Genomic DNA, 25,843 nt, shown 5'->3' on the forward strand with positions numbered 1-25,843 from the left:
TGAGCCAGGGTAGCTCAGGGCAGGAGAGGTTGCTGCTGCCCCCTGAGGACCCACTAGCCCTCCGAGAGCCAGAGCTGCGTTTACCAGCAAGTTCTGCCGCCGCCCTGGGGAGAACCTGGGGCCTTTGCAGCAACTTGGTGCCTCCTGAGGAGCGACAGAGAAGCAGCCTTGTTGGCTGAGTGCTGAGGAGGGGGCTCTGGGCGGCTTCCCAGCACCTGCTGGTAGGTGAGCAGCACAGTCGCTTGCATTTTGGGGGCTGTTCCCCTGGTTTGGTCCTTATGTTCCCTGAGGGTATTTGAACCAGAGGTATTTTCCTCAGGGGTCCGTGGATTGAGGGGTCCCGCGACGCCACGTCAGAGATGCTGTGGTGGTTTTGTTACACATGCAGGCTGGTTTCTGGGGAGAAATCCTGACTCCAATGAAGAGGAAGGGGAGCAGCATTTAGTTGGGAGGTGAACACACTAACTGCTGACTCTCAGGACCTTCTAGAAGAATGAGCTGGGATCCCACTGTCTGATTTCTGCTGGAACCGACCAGAGCCCCAGGTAAAAACAAAGTCCCGTCCAGTGTGTAACCTTAAAGGGAGAAACTCTCAGGGAATTATCAGCCACTGTCGGGTTTCTTTGGGAGGAAAGAGACTTGAATGTAGGACAGAGAAGCTGTGATGAAACCTCAGGCACACTGGGGACTATCAGAGAGGCTCACTGTGTTCAGGAGGAAAGGGGGCAATTTGGAAGGCTGTTAAGAACCAAAGGGCCATTGGCGGCATCTGGTAGTTCCAAGTGTGGTAGCTTCTCATGGGTGAGTCCTGTTGGAGGAGGTGGGGGGGCATAGAGAGATGAGAATCGAGTTCTGCTAGCTGGAATAGTGGCGTATCCGTGTGCGCGGTCAAGTCCATGTCTTCCTGTTGGGTCCCCACTGGATCTGGAGTGGTAGTGTGTGAGGGCTCCCCCTGCCCAAACCTCCTGCCTGTGTTTTGTGACGTTTCCCGTTATGAGTTTTCAAAATGACGCTTTTTAAAAAATTTTATTATGTTATGTTAGTCGCCATACAGTACGTTAGTTTTTGATGTAGTGTTCCACGATTCATTGTATTTGTGTAACACCCTTCCTGCTTCTGATCAAGATTTGCTTTGATGAGCAAAATACATCAGAGAAAGATAAATACTGTATGATTTTACTCATCTGTGGAGTTTCTAAAGAAAAAAAAAACAAATGAGCAAAGAGAAGAAAAAAGAGTCAAAGCAAGAAACACTCTTAAGTGTAGAGAACAAGCTGTTGTTACCGAGGGGAGGTGTTTGGGGGAATGGGTTGAATAGGTGATAGGGATTAGGTCATGCACTTGTGATGAGCACCAGGTGTTGCCTGGAAGTGTTGAAGCGCTAGATTGTACACCTGAAATGAATATCATAGTGTATGTGGACTAATTGTACATAAAAACTTTAAAAAAGTTTCCTTGGGAGAATTTCTTTTTCTTTTTAGGATTTTATTTATTTGTATGTATGTATGAGAGAGAGAGAGAGAGACAGAGAGGCAGAGGGAGAAACAGGCCCCCGCTGAGCAAGGATCCCAATGTGGGACTCAATCCCAGGACTCTGGGACCATGACCTGAGCCAAAGGCAGACGCTTAATCGACTGAGCCGCCCAGGTGTCCCCGGAAGGCTTCCTGATCAACAGTCAAGTTCTTTGTATTTAGTGGTTTTGTGTTTGAGTGCCAGCAAAGCTTTTTCAGATCGGCATGTCTCACGTTGGAGGGAATGTGCATCGCGGTTGGAAACTACTCAAGTGACACTTGAGGAACAGGGAGGGTTAGATGCGAGAAACTCTCACGAACTTCCCATGTGAAGTCTGTATCTGCTCAAGATTGAGACCAGTGAGCCAGCATCACTTCATTGGAGACAGTGTTTCTACAGAGGATTGAGAGACAGCAAGTACAGAATCCAAAACAAGATGACAATTCCAAACCATAGGTTGGTTTTAATCCAGGACCCTAGGTCTGAAAGGAGCCAACTGAAAATATTTATTGGCACTTGTTTGGACTGAAGGCAAACCCGGAGTCCTGTATGCCTCCTGGAAGTGTCCTCCCCCAGTGGCTAGGAACAAAAGAGACCAATACTGCAGGAATGCACTGAATGAAATCACTGAGCACATTAGGGAACCTAGAGTACACTGAAGAACATGAAGCAATAGTTAGAGAACTTGTTGCAAGAATAGGAATACTTCTGGGACATTTCAGAAACAGACTCTCTCCTGAGTCACTGTGGTTCAGGCAACGCGAGTGGCCTTGCCCATCTCCCCAGCTGCCGCTCCTCTCCCTGTTACCGTGTGTCCTCCGGAGCCCTCAGGGTTTTGAGGCGCACATCCATGGCAGCCCAGGGCCCAGGAGCTGATGAGAAACACAAAAGTGGAGGGTCGGCCGTTTGGTGCTCCACTTCTCTCCCAGTGCAAAACCCCTCCTCCACACACTTGCTTTCTCTTAGTGTTGTTGCTTCCCAGCGCGTCCAGGGACTCATCTCTGGATCCAGGGGCTTGGGCTCCCACTCTGGCCATGGACAAAATGGTCTTCCTGGCTGTGGACTCCAACACTGGGGAGATGGACTGGCATGCCCGCAGGAAGAGGACAGTCATCTGTGGGGCCGACCCACCCGGCTCCCTTTCCCCATAAACACCCAGGACATGTGCACCATGTCTGAATAGCTGGAGACAGAAACAAAAACCCATGACTTTATGGGGCTAGAAATGAAATAGTCTCCTGAGGGAATCTGTAGAGTGGGAAAAGGGGGGAGGGGAAGCAGTCCACACTGAGAGAAGGTAGGGCTGTAGCAGAAGGTGGTTTGGCTTTATCAACGTCTGCGCTGTGGGTCCTGTGCTCTTTCACTTACCACTCCACTGCCTAAACCTCTTTGGCACAAGATCGCCATCCTCAGGGTTATGGGGGAAACATCCGTGGCACCCCTGTGGCACAGTGAGGGTATCAATTCACACCCTGACTTACGCCAGGAGACTTGAGACCATACGACCATTGCCACGACAGAGGCTCCAACCCTGATGATGCTGATTTGAGACTCTCTGGAAGAAAAAACGGAGAAAGATGAACAGGGTAAAAAGACACTCCCTAACCCAACCATATATCAAGGACCAAACAAACCCAAGAAAAGGAGGAATGGAAGAAAGAAAACTGGATACAGGAAGATGAACCCCCCAAATTAATTCAACATAGGTTCACAATTGGGCCCAATTGGAAATCCAAAATTTACAGGGGCGCCTGGGTGGTTCGGATGGTTAGGCGTCTGACTTCGGCTCCAGCCGTGATCCCAGAGTCCTGGGATTGAGCCCCATGAGAGGCTCCCTGCTTGGAGGGGAGTCAGTCGGCTTCTCCCTCTGCCTCTGCCTGCAGCTCCCCCTGGTTCCTGCTCTTTCACACTTGCTTGCTGTCTCTCTCTCAAATGAAGGAATAAACCTTAAAAAAAAAAAAAAAAAAAAGAAATCCAAAATTTACTAAGATAATGTATATGGCAAAAGATAAAAGGAGGTCAATTGGCTTTTGGCCCTCTAAAACATGGGTTCTGAATTAACTTTAATGTCTGCTAAGATGTACCAGTTGGGTAACCTTCATGGACTCAATACCAGGGCTCCAATTATCGTTATACCTAGTAAAATAACCATATTTTCTAGCTTCTGTATTTAATGCTTTGACATCAGGCCTTGCTGACTTTGGAGGGACTGTCCCTGGCAGGCTTACTTAATTCTTAGAAAAAGTCAACAACTTGCCTGTGAGCATACCTTTCACATCTAAACCAACCAGTACAGAACCCTTACCCCCCAACCACCTCCTCTTAAGAAGCTCTGGGCCACTATGCCCTGCCCTGATCACCCCAAGGGCAGGGACAGACTACTGCAGACACCACTATGCCCTGGAGCCCACTGAAATTATTCAAACTAGCCAGTCTTAAATGTGCTTATCCTGCCTCACCTGTCCCTTCCCATGGAAACCACAATAAAGGGTCTTGCCCACATTTTCCCTTCACTCCCTCTTTCTCCTGACCAATCCTGGTGCTTCCCCAGGTGGCCCTCCATGGCTCTCAGAACCTCCTTTCTTGGGATCTGTAAATCTACAAAACTTCTTCCATTGTGACAGCTACTTCTATATCTTCCTGACTTATCATACCTGATTAAAATAAATCCTGGTCCCCTTAAAACCTTGAGACCCCTAGGGGCACCTGGGTGGGTCAGTGGGCTATGCTTTCTGCTCAGGTCATGATCTCAGAGTCATAGGATCCAGCTCCATGTTAGGCTCCGTGCTCAGGGTAGAGTCAGCTTGGGATTCTCTCACTCGGCCCTTCCGTCCCCCCTCCCCCCCCCCACTGGGCTCGTGCACTAAGTGTCTCTCTCTTTCAAAGAAAGAAATAAAATCTTTAAAAAAACACAAGGGAGCCCAACAAATTTAACGATGGGGAATATTTTGCTAATATAGATTTGGTCAGTATGTTCTGTTCCATGCGTATTTCAACATCCTCTCAGTCAAATGTGCCTTGACTTTGAAGGGGACACATTTTACCTTGTTAAGCACAGGGCACCCAAGCCTCTCTGCTATCACAAGCATCTTTGTGGGCAGGATCTTCCTGCACCCGTCTTTCTCCAGGAACATAGGTATGACATCACATCTACGACTACCTACGTGAGGACATCTGTTTGACACACTTGTTAAGGACATACAGGTGCAGGGGCGACTGGGTGGCTCAGTCCATTAAGCGTCTGCCTTCGGCTCAGGTCACGAACCCAGCGTCCTGGGAACAAGCCCCGCATCAGGCTCCCCGCTCACTGGGAAGCCTGCTTCTTCTCCCACTCCCTTTGACCTCCTCCTCCAGCTCCAACTGTCTCTCAAATACATAAATAAAATCTTAAAAAAGAAAAAAATCACCCGTTAGTGCTCCAAGTAAAAAGGCTTTAGCAACTACCTCTCCAGGTTCCTGGAGTCCCTGGAATTGTCCATGGACTCCCAATGCAAGTAATGGCCCTCCTTGGCCCTGGGTTATAGACCAGGAAAGAAGCAATTGCTGACCATGCACTGGGCTCTCCTGGAAACGGAGTCTCTCACAGACTCTGAGCCTTCATATCCCGCTGTCTGCTGTTCCTCGGGTCATGATACCCCCACCAGCTCAATGTAGTTACCAAGGCCTTCTTGCTACAGGCTGAAGCCAAAGTCTGCATATCCAACCTGCAGGTGGGGGTGGCTGCTTCTATCCACAGTCCATTGCCAGATTCCATGGTGCTGGAGGACGTCAGCCTTTCCTTCTACCCCTTGGCTACCTCAGGATTCCCTTGGGATCAACTGAGTGACCATCAATGACAGTTGATACATTTTGGTTTTGAAGACCAACTCCCCCTCTTGGTCACGTGACAATTTCACTTCCTAGAGAAGCACCTGTCCTAATCCTTAAAAGTCTCAGTCCCAGGTTGAAATTGATGTCTAGATATCAGAGTCCACTGTGATGGAAAGCCTGAGATTAAGATTCAATAGGCAGTGTTGTCTTGGTAGCAGGGAACATCAGAGGGCCTCCAATGGCCTCGGCCTCACTCAAAGTTCCCTTCCCCCTCTGCTCCCACAGATCAGGTCTCCTGGCCAAACGACCTTCTTTATCCCAGGGACCAGGCACAGTTTCTCCCCAAGGAGTAAGGTCCATTTCCCTGACAGCGTGTGGAATTATCCAGCAAGCCAGTCATGCCCTCCTGCAGGAAGAAGGGCTCACCGTCACTCTCCTGTTACTACAAGGTCTGCCCCCGCCCCAAAGCCCTTCTTCATTCTGCTCCCAGGTAAAACCCCCTTGTGGCCCTGCACGGTGTGCGCCAGGAGTATACATGGGTAATAAATTACTGTCGAGCTCATCTGTTCAGCATCCGGACATCCCATAACTTTAGGGTGGGAATCACTCCCTTTACCAATGGGTGAAGAGGAGAAAAATGAAATCCTTCTGCTTTGTACCTTTGTCAAGGCACAATGATGAGGCTCATGCACTTGAAGTTATTTGGATAAAAATCTATTTGGGGCTTGTAAGAATTCCCTGGGGCTAAAGGGCGGCCTGTATGTGAATGATGAGCAGGAGGGAAGGCTGCAAAAGCAAGGGCTTGGATGGTCTCTTAAAGGTCGAACTCCAAGCAATGAGGGAACCCACAAATAATGACAGCAGGGAAGTCACATCAGATTTTCATCTCAGTTCGCCCTGACAGCAGCATGGAGAATGGATTCAAAGGAGGCCGAGAGTGGAACCAGCAAGATCAGTAGGCAGTCTACTGCACTAGTCTGTGCAAGAGACAGGAATGGGTGAACCAGAGCACTGGCAACAGAAAGGGAGGGAAGGAGTTAAGATATTTGGCAGGCGGAAGATACAGCAGAATGGAAAATTAATGGAATGAGATCTTTAAAGAAGTCTGAATGGGAGGCGCTTGGGTGGCTCAGTCAGTTTAGCGTCTGCCTTTGGTTCAGGTCATGATCTCGGTGACCCGGGAATCAAGCACCACATCAGGCTCCCTGCTCAGCAAGGGGCCTGCTTCTCCTTCGCCCTCTGCCACCCGCCCTGCCTGTGCTCTCCTGCTCTCTCTGTCAAATAAATAAATAAAATCTTTAAAAAAAAAAAAAAAAAGAAGAAGAAGAAAAGAAGTCTGAATGGATGGTTTCCAGAGTATAGTGGAGTAATTAGCCTGGAACTGCAAATGAAGATTTGCAGTGGCTTTTGAGGAAATGAAGAAGGGAGTTGACCATGGACATTTGAAGTAAAAACCGATTAAATACTGATCAATAGGAGCTAGTTAAGTAATTTAGGGTATATCCATAAATGCCTGCATTTCCTTTTAAAGAATGAATTGGAATTCATTCACATTTGTAAAGATCTCCAAGGCAGAGTGATTTTTTTTTTTAAAAAGCAAGTCATAGAATACTATACGCCCAAATAGACAAATATACATATATTTCTAAAGGCCTGAGATAAATCAGGTTACCCATGAAGTAGATTCCCAGGCAACATAAAGTGAAATGGAAAAAACAATTAAAAATAAAAAAGGAGAAAGAGAAATGGGACATAGATGGGAAAATCAAACTTGCATTTTTAAAAAAAATGTATTCATCTTAAACTTTCATGCTATACACCTAGTTTCTCAAACAAAGCGTATGTGCTCGTGTATTTGATAAGTTTGGAACATTAAAACAAGTTGATGTTTTCCTTACCAAAGGTATATGTAGATAGGTGCTCCTTATGAAAACATCAAAGCATTACAAACAATACTGGAAGTACCATTGACCACAGCCCCCAACCCCACCAGTGTCTACTCTCATAAGAAATAACCACCATTTTCAGTTTGGTGAATACCTCTGCAGTCATGAAAAGATGCCTGTTTTTGTTAACTCATAAAAGAATATCTTTATTAAGCTGAAAGCAAGACTGCAAAAATATTACGTTTTGCAAAAGGACATTTTGGGATAAGGTAAACACACAGAGCGACTTGGGGTCTTTCGAGCGCTGTCTCATCTCTGGCTTGAGAATCCTCTATTCCTTTGAGAGGCCTTTGGCCGCCATTCCAACCTTCTTGGCAGGTGACAGTATTTGGGGTGTGTACGTGGGCAAAGCATCAGTGACGGCATTTAGAAGAAGGTGCTCCGATCCATCCGTTTCCGGTCCAGGTGGGGTAATAAGAGACACAGTTGTGGTGCGGGGCTTCGCATCTTTTTTCCGGGATGTGGATCCTAGGGTAGCGTTCAGACGTGGCGGGCCCTGTTTCATAGCCAGTTTTCCCCTTCCTCCGGAATCTGGGGGCTTCGCGTCATGAGCAGAGGGCTTTGGTGGTGGCAAAGCTGAATGAGATTCCGCTTCTAGAAACTGGACGAAAAGTCCTGAAAAAGAATTCTTGGCCATAGGTCGGTGATTTGGCTTCACACGTGTGTTGGGGGCGCTTTTGGATCCAGGCCCCCGAGTCATCCAGCTGGTAACACCACCTGGCCCTTCATTGAACAGCTGCCGCATCTGGTCTTCTCGGATCCCCAGCATGCTTCCCATCAACCTTAAGGCTTCCTGCCGTTCAGCATCAGGTGCTTGGAAAGATCCCAGGAAGAGGCTCCTTAGTAGGCTTTTGTCCACCATTCCTTCGGACTTACTGACTAAGTTCATCAGTTTCTTCTGTGTGTCCTCCAGGATTTCCTGCTGGACCTCATTCTGTTTCTGGAATTCTTGGAGTTGGTCTTCCTTCAGCTCCAAGTCAGCATTTGTTTTATGTAATCGTCCCTGCAATGACTTCAGTTTTCCTTCTAGGCTGTCTGCCTTTTCCATCCATTCGGCGAGCTCCAACTTGAGGTCAGCTAGGATGTGACCATACTGCTTCCCTTCTTCCTGGGAGGCAGCAAGCTGCAGCGCGGTGTCCTCTCTCTGCTGGGTCACCACGTGCAGCTGCTCCTGCAGCGACTCCACCTGCACACTGGCTCCTCGGCTGGCATTTTCCATGGCAGTGGAAGACAAAACGAGTTTTCCCTGCAAGACCGTCACTTCCTTCCTGAGTTGAGCCACTTTGTCTTCTGAGGCCAGAGCTTCCCGGCGATGAGCGTCTTCGGCTTCTAGAGCGAGGTGTCGCCGTCTCTCCAGCTCCTGGGTTAGGCGTAATTCGCTCTCACGTAAATGGTGAACCTCCTTCTGGAGGGCACAGGTTTCCGTTTGTTTCTGTTTCAGGGCCAACAGGACTTCCTCTCTCCCCTGTTGGCACAGAACTGTCTTTCCCTGCATGGATGTAACTGCACTGACCAGCCGGTTCAATACCCCGGTCTCGTGCTCTTCTTTCTCTTGCAATAGTTGCTCCAAAGCAAGTGCCTTCTCTTTCATCGCAGCACCCTGGGATTCCTCCTCTCTCCGCATCACTGAAAGCAGCCTATCTGTCTCTTGCAATGCCTCATTTCCCACTTCCTTTTCTCTAGAGTTTTCCTCGACTTTTGCATTTTCCTCTTTCAGTTGACACACATCCATTTCCAACTCTGCTATTCTCTCCTTCAGATTGGTGACCGTCTGCCTCAAAAGTTCATTTTCACTCACTTGGCTACGGAAGTTCTCCGGTAAAGAAAGCAAGTCCTCACTTTTCGCTTGGATTCGGAGCTCCTCATCCTGAATGAAGTTTTGTAGAACGGCCTGTTTCTCCTTCAGCTGCTCGATGTCAGAATCCCTGTGTTCCTGTTCTTGGCCTTCTCCTTCCCACGTGGCAGCCACTGAATCAATCCATCTCTGCTTATCTTCCTGGAGGGCTCGAATCATTGTATCTTTTTCTTGCATGGATTTTCTCAGCTCTTCTACCTCCGCTTGGAGCAAGTGAGAAGCCTCACTCACTCTGTCAGATTTCATGGCCTCCAGAGAGTCCGCTGACTCTGAGGAGTCGGGGGAGGGCTGGAGGAAAATCACGTCCAGTTTCCCTAGAAGGAGATCCTTGGCATTGCAAAGCTCCCCGATGCTGAGCTGAATTTGTGCCAGTTCCTTCTCTAAATGTTGTAATTTTATTTCATTGCCTTTGTACGTTTGGATCAGGTCACTAGAGGTCGTCTCTAGTTCAGAATCCTTTTCGCTGCTGGCGAAAGCCCGCGCCTGGAGTTGTGCCAGAGCTCTCTGAAGCTGGGGTGACTCACGCTTCATATTTTGGACTGTGGTCATCACCTGCTGTTTCCACTCTTCCATGATCTTCACTCGCTGTTTTAATGTGTCCCGTTCCTGTAGAAGCTGCTTGAACTGATCCATATTAACGCCTCGAACCTCATTACCAGTGCTGGATGGTTGCAGGAGTGCCAATAAAGTCTGACATTTCTGACTTAACGCATCCACTTCGAGGTCTTTCTCTCGAACAATGTGTGATAAATTCTGAATCGTTTCTCTAAACAGCTCCTGACCACTACTGTCAATTCTAGTGGACAGTTTTTGATTTTCCTCTTGCATCCGCCGGAGCTCTGCTTCTGTGGCAGCCATTCTATCTGCCATTTTGTCATACTCTGTCTTCAGATTGCTGTTCTCCCTCGTTTTCTCATTTAAGACAGCCAAGACCTGTTCGCTTTTCCAAGCATGCTCTTGCAATTGCCGCTGAAGTCGCTCCACGTCCCCGTTCTGGCTGTGAGAAGCCGCAGAGATCCTGCTGGAAAGACCCTGAATCTCCAAGTCTTTCTGCTGGATAATCTGAGTTAGTTTACCAATCTCCTCTTTGGAGAGCCGATCGATCTGTTCCGTCAGTCGGATGTTCTGTTCAGTTAGAAGCTTCATCTCCAGTTCGTCTTCTTTGATTCCTAGGACTGATCTTTGAGTTTCGGCTTCACGTGAATCAAGCTTTTCGCTTCCGTTTTCTCTAGGAAGAGGCTGACTGGTTGTGACTTCCACATCATCACAGTCTTCTGTTGGAATGTGCTGGCTTTTGTCAGGCAACCGGGCTTTCATTTGTTCTATCGTGTCCTGCAAATGCTGAATCTCCTCGTCTTTCGCTGAAAGGAGCTGAGCGTGTTCAGTATTCATCTGCTCCTGCCGGTATTGGAGATGCTCCACTTTCTGCTTCTGCTCTTGTAAAGAATGAAGCAGTCCTATCTTGCCCTGCTGCTGGTTGTGAATGATCTTCTGTTGCTCTCTGATTTCCTCCTCGAGATCATCCTTTAACTCCTGCAGTTGAAACACCTCACACTCTAGTTCTATGATCTCGTCTAGGATTTTAGGGTCGACCGCAGGAACAGAGCGACTCTGTTGTCTTAGGCTCTCCAGTTCTTCTCTCACATGATGATTTTCGCCTGTCACGGATGGGAGACACCTGTCTTTGTCCTCCACGGATGGCTGGAAAATGTCACTGCTTCTGAAGGTTTGGGTAGACTGGCCGAATTCCTCCTGAAGCTCTGGACTTCCTGTAAGTTCTTCAATATACATCTCTTTCTCTTTAATGAGTTGTGTCAATTGCTTCTGCTCCTCCAGAGCAGAGGACAGCATTTCCTTCGTTTCTTTACGGTCAGCGTCCATCTGCTCGATCCTCTTTTTGAGGTGTACTATTTCCAGGTCTTTCTCTTGACTGTGTTGAATGAAATGCACATGCTCTAAAGGGGACAATTCTTTGATAGTTTGCTCACACTTGTTTGTTTCCTCCAACAGCTTCTTTTCCGCCCGAGCCAATTTTGCTATTAACCGTCCTTTTTCTATTTTTAAAGCCCTCACAGCAGTGTTGTTTTCCAGAGAATCCTCGTTGTTCCGGAGAATAGATTCTTCCAGCTGATGTCTTACATCCTGGAGCGCCAAAACCAACTTTTGGTTTTCTGCTCTGAGATCAGAAGCAACGTTGTTTAAACTGTCATTCAGCCGCTCCATTTCTGCAAGCTGTTGCTTCAACCTTCGAAGCTCAGTTTCCCTTTCTTGAAGTAAGTCATCTTTCCCATGACCGGCAGACTCTTGATGTTGCAGGTCTTCTATCCGTTTTTCATACTCGAGGAGTTGTTTGCGGTGCCTGTCAATGATGTCGGCCAGTTTTTCTTGATGGACACTGTGCAGTATCGCAACTCCGAGTTGATGTTCCTCCATCTCCCTCATGCGCCTCTCTTCTAGGTCCCTGATGGTGCTCTTCAGTTTCCAGATGGCATTGGAGTCTGAGCTATTTGGTCCCTTGGACAAACGTTTCCAAAGTGTAAGATCAGCCTCCAGTGTTTTGATCTCGTTGAGGAGTCTGTTGATTTCTGTCTGAGATGATATGACATCAGCAAAGTCCATCGTGAGATCCGAGTTGTAGCCGGTCAAGGAAGTCTCACGGCCATCCACTCCCCCCTGGGAATGGCCTAGGCCAGAGCCCAGGCCACCAACCCAAGAGCACATCTCCGCGGGTCATATAACTGTCGTGGTCCGCTGTGGAAAAGCGTCCAGCGCAGTCGGACTACCCCGCCAAGTGTCCCAGAACCCCTGCTTGCGCCAGGCTAAGAATCAGAAGACAATAGGCGTTTCTAGGCAACGCCGGCGTGGGCCCGGCACCCGCCTCCCCTGCGCAGGCCACGTTGCTAGGAAAGGCCGAGGCCTCGGGCCTTCCCAGGGCCGACTCTGGCCACTGGTCCCGGTCCCAGCCGCTCAGCCCCACGACTTCCCATGCAGGGCTGGGCCCCTTCCCCTTCTGCCCCTGCTTCCTGGCTCTCCTGGGTGGGCCCCTAGTGAGTGCTCCTGCCTGACTGCCCCCAGGTGCCTGCCCACAGAAAATGCATGTGGCCCTGGACTTTCCCCCTAAGTGGTATCTCGGTACACAACTCCTGCGGCTTGTGCTTTCCACACAACAGTATCTTCTTAATCGAGGTGACTAGTACACAGGCACACGCATCCATTCACCTAGGAGAGCAGATCGCAGGTGCATTTGACAGATATCTACACCTGCGCAGAGGCACGGCCCTCAAGGAGACTTTGGGCATTTCCAGCCTCCAGAGGCTCCAGAGTGTTCTGTCCCTCTGTGCCCTGCCAGCTCTACGCGGACAGTGCGTCCCACACCGGGGTTTGGCGGTTCACTGCAGGCTCCGTGCGCTGGGCGCATCCGCTGCCTCGCGGAGGCGTGTGGCTTGACCCGGCAGGGGGTCGCGGGCGGCGGTGGTGGCGGTGCCGGATAGGGGGCCTCCGGGCCCTGCACAGGGCGGCCCCGGGGTTCCCGCCATGGGTGGAGGAGGGGCTGGGTACCGCGTCCCGGGTCTGGCCTCCCAAGGCCCCGACCCGCCGCGCCACTGGATGAGAGGCGGCGAGGGCGGGGCGCCGGCCCCAGAGCCGCTTCCACTGCCGCCTCGGGTGGACATGAAGCGATGTCGGCCCCCCTCCCCCCGGGCGATTCCTCGAGCTGCCCCGCCCTGGCCGTGCCGGCCGCCGCCGCCGCCAGGAAGAAGCAATGCAGCTGCATGAAGCAGCTGACCCACCAGACCGTGGGAAGGCGAGTGCGTCGGTCCGGGTCGGCAGGAGCCCGTACCAGGCTCGGGCGCGGGAGGGCCGGCTGCTCTCCTGGTCGCGAGCTCTGGTCCCTTGCCGCCGCCCCACATCAGGCCTCGGGGTCCGGGCCTGGGACTGCGCCACGCCAAGACCTGGAGCCCGGCTCGGTGCCGCTGCCCTAGCGCCTGGGGAGCAGCGGGGTGGGTCGGCCGTCCCCGTCGCCCTCTGTCCGGGCCCCACCCAGCATCGCCCTGGGCGGACTGCACCCGAGCCTTCCCCTGCCCTCCCCCGGGGTTTGCCCTGGGTGAAAACTCCGCTAACCAGTGAGCCCCAGGCCGAGCGGACGCTGTGCTCTGCGGGCGATGGTCTCAGGCTTTCCGGGTCGCCCCGCCGCTGCAGACCCTCCACCTCCCAGTGCCTGACGGCACTAAATAAGGAAGGGGCCATCAGAGCCCATCGGATCCGCCCAGGACGTTCGGGCGTCCATCCAGGGACTCTACAGGTGCCGCTCTCTCCAAACCCGGGCCCCTATGACCAGACTGCCCAAGATCTTGACATTGAGAAATTGGGAACTGGGAGGAAAGAACTGTGGAAACGCCTTGGGACGACTTTTAGTTTAATTTTGAAGAGCTTTTTAAAAAGCCTTTCTCCCTTTGGATTTGGAAGCCGAGTCTTCTCCAGGTTTCTTTGGGACTGCTTTAATGCTTGACAGGAAACATGATCCATTATGAAATGACAGAACAGACCGGAATTTGTAGAGCATCAGGCTGTTGCAACAGGAACCGTTGGTGGTGTTGAGAGCTCCTGCAGGTGACTGTCATGTGCCCCGTTATCGGGGGCACATCTTTCAACGTCTTTGGGGCAGTTGGCTGTACTGGACCTACTGTTTATGCTGGGAGAAATAGGAAAGTGTGAGTTTTCCACAGCTTTTGCTTCTTTTTTTCCCCAGTAGTGGGGTCAAAAGGGGAGTTTAGTTTGACCAAAGCACGTGTGTGAATGGCACGTGCATCCTGTGTGTTATCCATTCATAGAGCATTGCGAGGCCACGTTCTCGTCCCAAGATCGAGGACCTTGTGAGCAACCCCACAGTGAGGTTCCGTGGTGCCGTGCAGCTTTCTCGTGACTATCATTGGAAAGTCGACCTCAGAATACTTACTTGGGAGAAGATCTTCATCCTGAGGACGAACACACAGTAAGTTTTCTAATTCTGTATTCCCTCATACATTGACCGACCATCTTCATGGACTGAACACTAGGCCCCAAACAGCAAAGGTGTACTTAGCGCCTTAAATTAGGAACACTATGGTCAGAAATGTATTTTGAGGTGACTTTGGTCTCCGCATGGAGAACGGATGGAGGACAAAAGTTAGGAGGATCTCACAGCCATCCAGGAAGAAGGTCCAGGGAAGAAGTCAAGGGGAGCCTGAACTGGGGGAGCCGCCACTGGGATGGACGTGGGGAGGCACTGAGAGGTGCTGGGGAAGTAGGACCTAACAGAGTTTTCCAAAACCCAGACTGAGACAGATTAGGGAGGGTCAGGAAACCAATGTGGGGGGGGGGGTGGAGTGGGGCCAGCATTTAGGGGATCAAATAGGATACAAGAGCAAATATCACAAAGCACCCCGCATGGTGAGGGTGAGCACTGTCTTGTGGTACTACTACTTTTTCTGTGAGAGGAGAGCACGGTGGGGGGAAAGGGCCGGCACTCTGGAGCCGGGGAATGGGCTTCCGATCCCAGTTCCACCACGTGTCTGCTGTGAGGCGCTGGAAGTCACTAACCTCCCTGGGCCAAGCGTTCCTCGTCTGCACAGTAGAGAAAGGGACAGCACCTCACGGGGTTGTGAGGATTCCTGAGGAAATAAATACACGAGAGACTCTCCCAGCAGGACCTGCCCTAGTAAGCGCCGTGGCTGTGCCTTTATGACTTATGACACGGGACACAGACGTGGGGCCTGAGGTACAGACACACCGTGAATCGACAGACCGCAAAGAACCCCCTGAACAAGCACAAGGCCCTGTGTAGAGAACAGGGAAGGAACCCGGACTTGCAGGAGCTGCAGTCCATATTGTCCTGGTTCTGCCACTAACCAGACCCATCGCCTTTCCTGTGAATGAGCGTAGTTACATACACCTGTTCTTGCCCCCTAACAGAGCAGGTGAGGGACCAAATCAGGGAATAGCTACAAAAGGCCTTTGTTTCATATCACCATCACCCAGCCTTGCACATCCCCAAACCGTACCGAGGACGCTGTCATGATGACAATAAAATCATCGTTATCAGACATGGATGGAACTGGAGGGTGTTATGCTGAGCGAAATAAGTCAATCAGAGAAAGACATGTATCATATGACCTCACTGATATGAAGAATTCTTCATCTCAGGAAACAAACTGAGGGTTGCTGGAGTCGTGGGGGGTGGGAGGGATGGGGTGGCTGGGTGGTAAGACATTGGGGAGGGTATGTGCTATGGTGAGCGCTGTGAATTGTGTAAGACTGTTGAATCACAGATCCGTACCTCTGAAACAAATAATACATTATATGTTAAGAAAAAAAAAGAAGAAGATAGCAGGAGGGGAAGAATGAAGGGGGGGAAATTGGAGGGGGAGATGAACCACGAGAGACTATGGACTCTGAAAAACAAACTGAGGGTTCTAGGGGAGCGAGGTGGGAGGATGGGTTAGCCTGGTGATGGGTATTGGGGAAGGCACGTTCTGCATGGAGCCCTGGGTGTTATGCACAAACAACGAATCACGGAACACTACATCAAAAACTAATGATGAGGGGCGCCTGGGTGGCTCAGTCGTTAAGCGTCTGCCTTCGGCTCAGGTCATGATCCCAGGATCCTGGGTTCGAGCCCCGCATCGGGCTCCCCGCTCAGCGGGAAGCCTGCTTCTCCCTCTCCCACTTCCCCCTGCTTGTGTTCCTCTCTCGCTGTCAATCTCTCTGTCAAATAAATAAATAAAATCTTTAAAAAAAAAAAACTAATGATGTAATGAATGGTGATTAACATAACATAATAAAAAAGGAAACCTCTCCCTTATCGTCAATATGGCAGATGCAGGGGCTCTGGGTCTCACAATTCCACTGGCAGGGCTCTTCCACACGTGCTGAGGACATGTCTACAAGGATTTTTTTCATAACCCCTGTTGCAACAGCAAAGGATGGGAAGCCAGGCACCTATCCTTCACCGAGGCCCTGGTGACATCACATATGTGGCTGAGGGTGGCAGCAGGTGCAAGCAGCTGGGGACAGGGGCGCGAGACAGGCAGTCACTGCATTCCTTCTGAATATATTTTTAACATTTTTGAACCAGGCGGGCACCTTCACAAATGAAACAATTCGGGAAAGAAAAAGGGGAATTTTCATTTACCTTTAATCTCCAGAAGGTGGTATCTATCCCAGCGCCAAGATTTAGAATTTGATAATGACATGCTGTCTTCCGCAGAAATGCCTTTAGCAGCTGGCTGATGCCTTGGACTCGAGCAAAATATCCTGAGAGACAGAGACAAGCTATCGCTCAGTGAGGTGGGAAATCATCCCTGCAGAGCCCACCCCAGGAGAAGAGCAAATGAGGACCCTTCTGCTCTTCTTTGGGGTCAGCGGTTTATCTGTGGACTTCATGGGACAAAGAGTGACTTTCACATTCTCTTGTTTTTTGTTTTATGTTATGTTAATCACCATATAGTACTTCAGTAGTTTTTGATATAGCGTTCCATGATTCATTATTTGCGTGCAACACCCAGTTTTTTTTTTTTAAAGCTGTTTGAACTCAAGTAAGTACAATCTACTTGATGGTGGAATTAACCATCTTAAAAAAAAAGTCCCATAATTTTACATAAGAAAGCCAAGGGTTTTACATAAAAAATCAGATCTAAATGTTCCTCTTGGAAATATACTTTCTCTTGGTTAGGTGTAAGCCTCTCAGGACTCTGTGAAAACTCAACAATGCAAGATCATGACGAAAATAAGATTCTGGGGTCAGGAAACGGGGCAGATAAATGTCAAAGCAAAAAAAAAAAAAAAGAAAGAAAAGCCGTATTGCCACCACGTTCCCTTCCTCTCCATCCTGTGTGGGTAAGAGCCCCTGTTTATAAAGTGGCCTCATAGACCGTCTGCGGGAGGGGAAGGCATGAGCAAACGTTGCCAAATAAATGGACTGGTTCAGCTGTGGGGTGGGGAGCTGGAGTGAAGACGATGAGAAATAAAAGAGGGGAAAATGGAAAATAGTATCTGTTCTAAGAGGGGGAAATGGAAGATAATATCTGTTCTAAAGCCCTGTTGCTTAAAGTATAACTACTTTAAGAACCAAATCTCAGTAGCATTTAGAAACTTACTGCAATGGGACATAGGAATTCTATGTCTATTGATTCTCCTAATAAATAAGTTGAGCTTCTATTTTATGTGTCTCTTGCATTTTATTTTTCTAGGAAATCATTTTTCATGTATGTCATAGAATATCGTCCACAACAGATAGATTATTGGAACAAAACTTTAAAGATGCTCACCACATGTTGCCTGGGAAGCCCTCTCCTAGTGGGTCCGGTCTGGAGATGCCAGCCCATGCAGAGGAAGAAGGAAGGAAGGCCGACTGACACCCTGCCTGGGGCGTCCAGCTCCCAGGGCCCCAAGGTGGGTTCCCACCTCTGTAGCACTGGTTAGGAAAGCTGCGTCAGGAGCCTGGGAGACAGGATTTCAGGCCTCTTAGCCAGGCCTGGCCCCATCTCCCTGATGCCTGGGTTCACCCTCAGCTCCAAGTAAGGTCCATGGCCTTATTCTCAGGAACCACCACTTTACACTTTCTTTACATTTCTTATACAATCTACCCATAGGCTCCATCTTTAGGGTGAGGATTCCCCTGCATGCCCAAGGACTGTGGTCATTTGGTCAATTTCTCAATCTGACTAAGTCACCCTCCCATCTCAAATCCCTTCACTGCCTTGATAGAAAGGACTTCAGAGCCTAACAGTGTTACTATCATTTTACTAAGGTCAAGAAAGTAATTCCTTACTTGACCAGACAGTTCACAGTAAAAGATAATATAAATGGCTCTTAAACATATAAAAACGATCTTCAACTTCACCCCCAAAAGAAGAGGAATATAAAATAAAATTACTGGGGCACCCGGGTGGCTCAGTCGTTAAGCCTCTGCCTTTGGCTCAGGTCATGATCCCAGGGTCCTGGGATCGAGCCCCGCATTGGGCTCCCTGCTCCGCGGGAAGCCTGCTTCTTCCTCTCCTACTCCCCCTGCTTGTGTTCCCTCTCTCGCTGTGTCTCTCTCTGTCAAATAAATAAAATCTTAAAAAAAAAAAAAAAGAAAGAAATACTAAAAGGGATCCTCTACGCCAAGAGAGAGCCCAAAAGTAACACTGGACCAGAAAGAAAAAGATCTACAGAAACAGGGACTATACAGGTAATACGACGGTACTAAATTCATATCTCTCAATAGTTACTCTGAATGTAAATGGGCTAAATGCTCCAATCAAAAGACACAGGGTAGGGGTGCCTGGGTGGCTCAGATGGTTAAGCGTCTGCCTTCGGCTCAGGTCATGATCCCAGGGTCCTGGGATCGAGCCCCGCATCGGGCTCCTGGCTCAGCGGGGAGCCTGCTTCTCCTTCTCCCTCTGCCTCTCTCCCTGCTCATGCTCTCTCTCTCTCTCTGTCTCTCCCTGTATCTCTGTGTCTCAAATGAATAAACAAAATCTTAAAAAAAAAAAAAAAACATCATTTAAAAAAAAAAGACACAGGGTATCCGATTGGATAAAAAAGCAAGACCCATCCATATGCTATCTACAAGAGACTCATTTTAGAACTAAAGACACCTCCAGATCGAAAGTGAGGGGGTAGAGATCCATTTATCATGCTAATGGACCTCAAACGAAAGCTGGGGTAGCAATCCTCCTATCAGACAAATTAGATTTTAAACCAAAGACTGTAGTAAGGGATGAAGAAGGACGCTGTATCATACTTAAAGGGCCTACCCGACAAGAAGATCTAACAATTATAAATATATATGCTCCTAACTTGAGCAGCCAATTACATAAACCAATTAATAACCAAATGAAGGAAACACAACGAGAATAATACAATAACCGTAGGGGACTTCAACACCCCACTCACAGCAATGCACAGATCATCTAAGCAGATGATCAACAAGGAAACAAGGGCTCTGAATGACACACTGGACCAGATGGACTTCACAGATATATCACAGCATGCCATCCTAAAGCAACAGAATACACATTCTTCTACAGGGCACATGGAACATTCTCCAGAAGAGATCCCATACCGGGGCACAAATCAGGTCTCAACCCATACCAAAAGATTGGGATTATTCCCTGCATATTTTCAGACCACTATGCTTTGAAACAGGAACTCAATCACAACAGGAAATAGGGAAGGAACTCAAACACTCGGAGGCTAAAGAGCATCCTACTAAAGAATGAATGCATCAACCGGGAAATTAAAGAAGAATTAAAGATTTCATGGAGATGAATGAAAATGAAAACACAGCTGTTCAAAACCTTTGGGAGACAGCAAAGGCGGTCCTAAGAGGAAAGTACATAGCAATACAAGCTTTCCTCAAAAAATCAGAAAGTCTCCAATACACAAGCTAACCTTATGCCCAAAGGAGCCGGAGAATGAACAGCAAATAAAGCCTAAACCAAGCAGGAGAAGAGAAATTATAGAGATTAGAGCAGAAAACAATGAAATAGAAACCAGAAGAACAGTAGAACAATCAATGAAACCAGGAGCTGGTTCTTTGAAATTATTAATAAGCTTGATGAACCTCAAGCCACACTTATCCAAAAGAAAGGGGAAAGGACCCAAAATAATAATGTCATGAATGAAAGAGGACAGATCACAACCAACACCAAAGAAATACAAACAATCTTAAGAACACACACAGCAACTATATGACGACAAATTAGGCCATCTGAAAGAAATGGATGCATTCCTGGAAACTTAGAAACCACCAAAACTGAATCAGGAAGAAATAGAAAACCTGAACAGACCCATAACCAGCAAGGAAATTGAAGCAGTGATCAAAAAATCTACCAACACACAAGAGTCCAGGGCCAGATGGCTTCCCAGGGGAATTCCACCAAACATTCAAAGAAAAACTAATACCTATTCTTCTGAGGCTGTTTCAAAAAATAGAAATGGAAGGAAAACTTCCAAACTTGTTCTATAAGGCCAGCATGACCTTGATCCCAAAAACAGACAAAGACCCCATGGATGCAAAAATTCTCAGCACAATACTAGCGCACAGGATCCAACAGCACGTTAAAAGGAGTATTCACCGTGACGAAGTGGGATTTATTCCTGTGCTGTAAGGGTGGTTCAACATTCGCAAATCAAATCCATGTGATACTTCACATTAATAAAAGAAAGGTCAAGATCCATATGATCCTCTCAATTGATGCAGAAAAAGCACTGGACAAAATGCAGCATCCTTTCTTGATTAAAACTCTCCACGGTATAGGGGTAGAGGGGATATACCTCAATAACATAAAAGCCATCTATGAAAAGCCCACAGCGAATATCATTCTCAATGGGGAAACACTGAGACCTTTTCCTGTAAGGTCAGGAACATGACAGGGATGCCCACTCTCACCACAGTTTTTCAACTAGAGAAGTCCTAGCCTCAGCAATCAGACAACAGCAAAAAAGAAATAAAAGGCATCCGACTGAGCAAAGAAGTCAAACTCTCACTCTTTGCAGATGACATGATACTTTATGTGGAAAACCCAAAAGACCACCCCAAAATTGCTAGAACTCATACAAGAATTCAGCAGGATATAAAATCAATGCACAGAAATGAGTCGCATTTCCATACACTAACAATGAGACAGAAGAAAGAGAAATGAAGGAATCGATCCCATTTACAAGTGCACTGAAACCCATAAGATACCTAAGAATAAACCTAACCAAAGAGGTAAAGGATCTGTACTCCAAAAACTACACAACACTTAAGAAAGAAATTGAGGAACACAAAGAAATGAAAAAACGTTCCATGCTCATGGATTGGAAAAACATTGTTAAAATGTCTACACAGAGTAATCTAACCATTCGATGAAATCCCCATCAAAATACCATCAACTTTTTTCACAGAGTGTAACAAATAATCCTAAAATTGGTATGGAACCAGAAAAGACCCCGCATCGCCAGAGGAATGTTGAAAACGAAAACCAAAGCTAGTGGCATCACAATGCCAGACTTCAAGCTATTGTACAAAGCTGTCATCATCAAGACACTATGGTTCTGGCACAAAAACAGACACATGGATCAATGGAACAGAAGACAGAACCCAGAAATGGACCCTCAACTCTATGGTCAACTAATCTTCGACAAAGCAGGAAAGAATATCCAGTGGAAAAAGGACAGTCTCTTCAATAAATGGTACTGGGAAAACTGGACAGCCACATGTAGAAGAATAAAACCGGACCATTTTTTGGCACCATACACAAAGATAAACTCAAGATGGATGGAAGACCTTACTGTGAGACAGGAATCCATCAAAATCCTAGGGGAGAACACAGGCAGGAGGTTCTTCGACCTCAACCGCAGCGACTACTTGCTAGATACATCTACAAAGACAAGGGAGCAAAAGCAAACATGAACTATTGCAACTTCATCAAGATAAAGAGCTTCTGCACGGCAAAGGAAAAGCTCAGCAAAACTAGAAAAGGCAACCTATGGAATGGAAGAAGATATTTGCAAATGTCTTATCAAATAAAGGGCTAGTATCCAGGATCTATAAAGAACTTATCAAACTCAACACTCAAAAAACAATTAGTCCAGTCAAGAAATGGGCAGAAGACATGCACAGACATTTCTCCAAAGAACACATACAAATGGCCCACAAACACATGAAAAACTGCTCCACTTCATTCGGCATCAGGGAAATACAAATCAAAACCACAACGAGATACCACCTCATACCAGTCAGAATGCTTAAAATTAACAAGACGGGAAATAACAAATGTTGGGGAGGATGCGTGTGTCACCACTCACTGAATCAGAAAAATAGAATATTGCCCACACCCCAGAGATCTCTTCATGGTTCTCTTTCTTCCCTAAAGGAATTTACTATCTTGACTTTTATGGTGTTCATTTCCTTGTTTTCCCTTATAGTTTACCTCCTAAGGAAATACCCCTAAACAAATTATCATATTTTACTTGCTTTTGACCTTTATGTGTGTAATCAGATATTACTCTGTAATATTTGGCTTCTTTTCTCAGCATTATGTTTTTAAGATGTGTCGATGTTGCTGCAGGTTGCTGTAGTTAATTTTCATTGCTGTATAATATCCCATTGTATAAAAACATCATGTGTTTTTTATCTGTTCTACCATTAATGGACACTGGGTAGTTTTCATTTTGGGGCTATTAGTGATTCATGCTGCATTGGATTCTTGTACATGTACGCTGGTGCATATAAGCATGCATTTCTGTAGCATTTTTCTGGAAGACGAATTGCTAGTTCACACTGACATGACATTTTACCATGCGATTTTCCGAAGTATTGAAATGCTCCCATTAACAGGAGAGGAGAATTCCCATTGTTCCATAACATTGGCAATATTTGTTATTGTCAGAGTTTTTAATTTTTGTCAATCTGATGGATATATAGTGTTATCTTACTGTAGAGTTTTAGTTTTGCATTTCCCCATGTTTGCAGGTTAATTTCAGCTAAACTGAAATCTGCTCTTTGAAACTTATGGGCATTTATGTATCTTTTAAAGAGTCTGAGATTAAAACGGCTACTTCAAAAATCAGAGTAACATGTTTTAAATATAGAATTAAAATATTAAGGTGTTCTATGGCTACCCTTATGAAGCTAACTCTGAAACACAGGTTTGATTTTATTCATGAAGCCTCAAGCGATTTGGATCCTGTTTCCATCTGTATTTCAAAGCTCATATTAAGCTACTTTTTGAACATTCCTCAGTCGATGATCTTTGTCCAAACCCAGTAAAAATACAACCAAAGCATAGCTAATGACTGCATGAGAGAATCTGCCCATTTTACCTACTTTGGATAAAGCTACAGAAGAATGAAGAAGACACCCTCAGTGAACTCAGCCCTCCTGTCCCTGACTCTGACTCTGATGTACCAGGACAGGGTGATGAGGATGAGAAGGTGAACCAGATGTCTGCTACCTCTCTCATCCCCAAGAGCTGACCCGGCTCAGCCCCAGGCCACCTGGTACTCAGACCTCAATCACTTCTCCGCACGTCCTTCAGGGAATCCATCATTATTTTGTGGTTGTTTTTTTATAAGCAGAAAATTTTATGGGGAAAAATGAAGAAGAGGATTTACATCATGCAATGTACCTACCACAGATGTTCACAGCCAACTTTTTGGCTCCCTGAAATTCTTTCTCTCAGGGCTGCTACCATAACCCTTCTCTCCTTTCTTACACGCATCCCAGTCTTCCTTGATGTCCTGGGCAATTCATTTCTACCCTCTAACTTGCATTCTCTGCTCAGAAATACAAAAGCCCTTCAATTCACATGACCCTACCCTTCAGAGAAGGCAATGCAGTTCTGTTAGCATCCTAACATGCTCTTGGGATTTTATCCCCCATCACATTACAGTTTATAAAATACCCCTCATAGCCACGGAGAATGTGAAGACAAGGTCTGATAAATACATCTTTGCCATCTTTTTATGTCAACTTCCAAAGTTGATCCAAACCTTTGATCCAAACCCATTAGCCTCACCACCACCACCCAGCCCTTGCCAGAAGAGTTAACATGAACTGACAGGAAGTGAGTGACTTCCAGTTGGCTTTGACCACCAGCAAATTGCCCAAAAGGCAAGTAAGAACATGAGGAAGCAGAAGCATGAATGATCCAGATGACGAGGCTCTGAGCTCTTAACACTCTGGGCCTGGGGCAGAACATCCAAGGCCTGATTGCAAGTTCTCTTGTCACTTTGCCTTCCCCTGAGTCTCAGGTTCCCTACCCTGGAGCACTGCAGTGCTGGCGGGGAGGCTCTGCTGCCGGAGGATCAAGAGCAGTGGAGAAAATGGACAGGTCTTCTGCTCTACGAGGTCTACGGACAGTCAGAAACAGTAGGTAGATGGTACTTTCTTGGTCAGTCAGGATGTGCTGAGCCACTGAGCCCAGCAGACGAGCTGAACCATGTATGTGCAGAGGCCCCACTCTGCTCACAGCATTGCTTGAAGCCAATGGGAGGCTTCAGAATTCTAGGCTAATTTGCCCCAAATCAATTTGCACAAAGACAATTCACAGCTCATCAGTTTGTCAAGAGGCCAATGTACTGAAAACTATTGGACAAAACTTTGAAAAGGGGTGTAAGGACATGGTGCTACCATCCTTGTGATCATTAGCTCTAGGGAGCCCAGGAAGGGTGGCGGGATGGGAGGTTCTCTCCAGTTACATGGAGCCCACCATCTGCAAGTCCTGCCTACTTCATCCCTTCCTAGGGTGGCAACCACAGGCAGCCAGGAGCTGGCCCCAGCAGTTCATTTCTGGTGTTCACGTGGACAGCACACAGGTTTGATTGAGGGACACTAGCTAGAGTGGGGGAGGGAGCAGAAACTTCCTGTATATACCAACACACACACACAGACACACACACACACACACACACAGTGTGACTCCCAAAGGCATCACTGACTAGCCAGGTGACAGGGCATTCAGAGTATCAGGCATGTCTTGAACCACAAAAACGTTATTAATGATAGTAGGGGCAGGGGCAGGTATCTTTCTTCCAACACAATTCTCAAGTCATTTCTGTTGCTGGGCCACTTTGCCCAGCCTCCTTGTTATCCCTGTAACTGACAGACAGATGACTACCACCTCAGGAGCTGGAGCAAAATGACTATTTTAGCCTCAATTCACATAACTTGTCTGACTTTTTTGCAAAAAAATATGCTTTTAAATCATCAGTTAATTGGTCTGCTTCCAGGCCTAAGAAATATTAAGACTCTAGGTTAGTTCTTGTATGGTTCATAGTTTATATTTGGACAAGGAGGAGGGTGGGATGAGAACTACAATATACCCATGATCCAGGTTCCTTTGTATCAACTATTTGCAACAACAGAATACTGCCTTATACCCAGGTGGTGCTGTATTTCACAAAGTATTTTCATAGCCACTGACTCATCTGTGGAACATTTTCCACATGCCTGTACTGTGAGCAGCAACATAGCAAAGGAGAAAGAGCTTTCCCTCTCAGGAACTCAGACCCCAGTTCAAATCTCAGCTTGCCAATTACAGGCTTCAAGACCATTGGCATAGCATTGAACCTTCCAGAGTCTCTGCTTCTCTGTCTCCAAAATGGAAATATAAGCCAGTCTCGCTGGGTTGTGATAAGGGAAATGAAAGGAAGTATATAAAGCTCTGGCTACAATGTCCAACCTCTTGTACATGCTCACCTTGCCGTTACTCTTGTTTTTAAGTAAGTGTTGCCCTAGATGCTAGGATAGTAGAGATGAATGGGGCAATCTCTATTCTCAGGATGCTTGTTATCCACTGAGGGAAACAGACAAGCAAAAATAAGTATAATTGGGAGCTCCTGGTTGGCTCAGTGGGTTGAGCTTCCGACTCTTGGTTTCAGCTTAGGTGGTGATCTCATGGGTCGTGGGATTGAGCCCCCGCATAGAGCTCCATGCTCAGCAGGGAGTCTGCTTAAGACTCTCTCTCCCTCTGCCCCCCAAACCCCATTCAAGCACTCTTGAGCTCTTTCTCTCTCTCTAAAATAAATGGATAAATATTTTTAAAAAAAAGAAGTATAATGCTCTGTTGGCTACAATGGAAGTGTGGGAAGAAATACTACAGAAGGAGAATCTCCCAACTGACTTTTCTTGGGGCCAGGATAATAGCTAGTTGTAACTGTTTATGGAACTAACTTGGTGTGCCAGGCACTGTGTGAAGAGTTTTCCACACA

General features: G+C 47.3%; 1 protein-coding gene, 2 long non-coding RNA genes and 1 pseudogene across 4 annotated transcripts in view; 1 reads left to right on the plus strand and 3 right to left on the minus strand.

Moving 5' to 3' along the window:
• Nucleotides 1-1,950: 1,950 nt before the first annotated feature.
• Nucleotides 1,951-2,527, minus strand: LOC144382263 (uncharacterized). The gene is made up of 2 exons (XR_013448854.1): nt 2,466-2,527; nt 1,951-2,385 (listed from the first exon to the last, which is right to left on the minus strand). It is a non-coding gene; the product is annotated as an uncharacterized LOC144382263 (long non-coding RNA).
• A 12-nt stretch (nt 2,528-2,539) lies between these two features.
• LOC118527383 (uncharacterized) lies at nt 2,540-20,227 on the minus strand. Of its 2 annotated transcripts, none has more exons than XR_013448853.1 (4): nt 18,036-20,227; nt 16,293-16,414; nt 3,257-3,459; nt 2,540-3,068 (listed from the first exon to the last, which is right to left on the minus strand). It is a non-coding gene; the product is annotated as an uncharacterized LOC118527383 (long non-coding RNA). The 2 variants fall into 2 exon arrangements; XR_013448852.1 differs by lacking the exon at nt 18,036-20,227 and adding an exon at nt 17,428-17,523.
• On the minus strand, nt 7,430-12,461 carry LOC144382262 (thyroid receptor-interacting protein 11 pseudogene; annotated as a pseudogene).
• A 3,673-nt stretch (nt 20,228-23,900) lies between the features above and the next one.
• Nucleotides 23,901-25,843, plus strand: part of LOC118523448 (uncharacterized) — a 36,497-nt gene continuing 34,554 nt past the window's right edge. Inside the window, exon 1 of the mRNA XM_078074743.1 lies at nt 23,901-24,002. The gene's annotated coding sequence lies outside the window, so the exon portion shown is untranslated. The remainder of the gene's footprint in view (nt 24,003-25,843) is intronic.

The sequence above is a fragment of the Halichoerus grypus genome, chromosome 6 (genome assembly GCF_964656455.1).
Source record: "Halichoerus grypus chromosome 6, mHalGry1.hap1.1, whole genome shotgun sequence".
Taxonomy (NCBI): Eukaryota; Metazoa; Chordata; class Mammalia; order Carnivora; family Phocidae; genus Halichoerus; species Halichoerus grypus.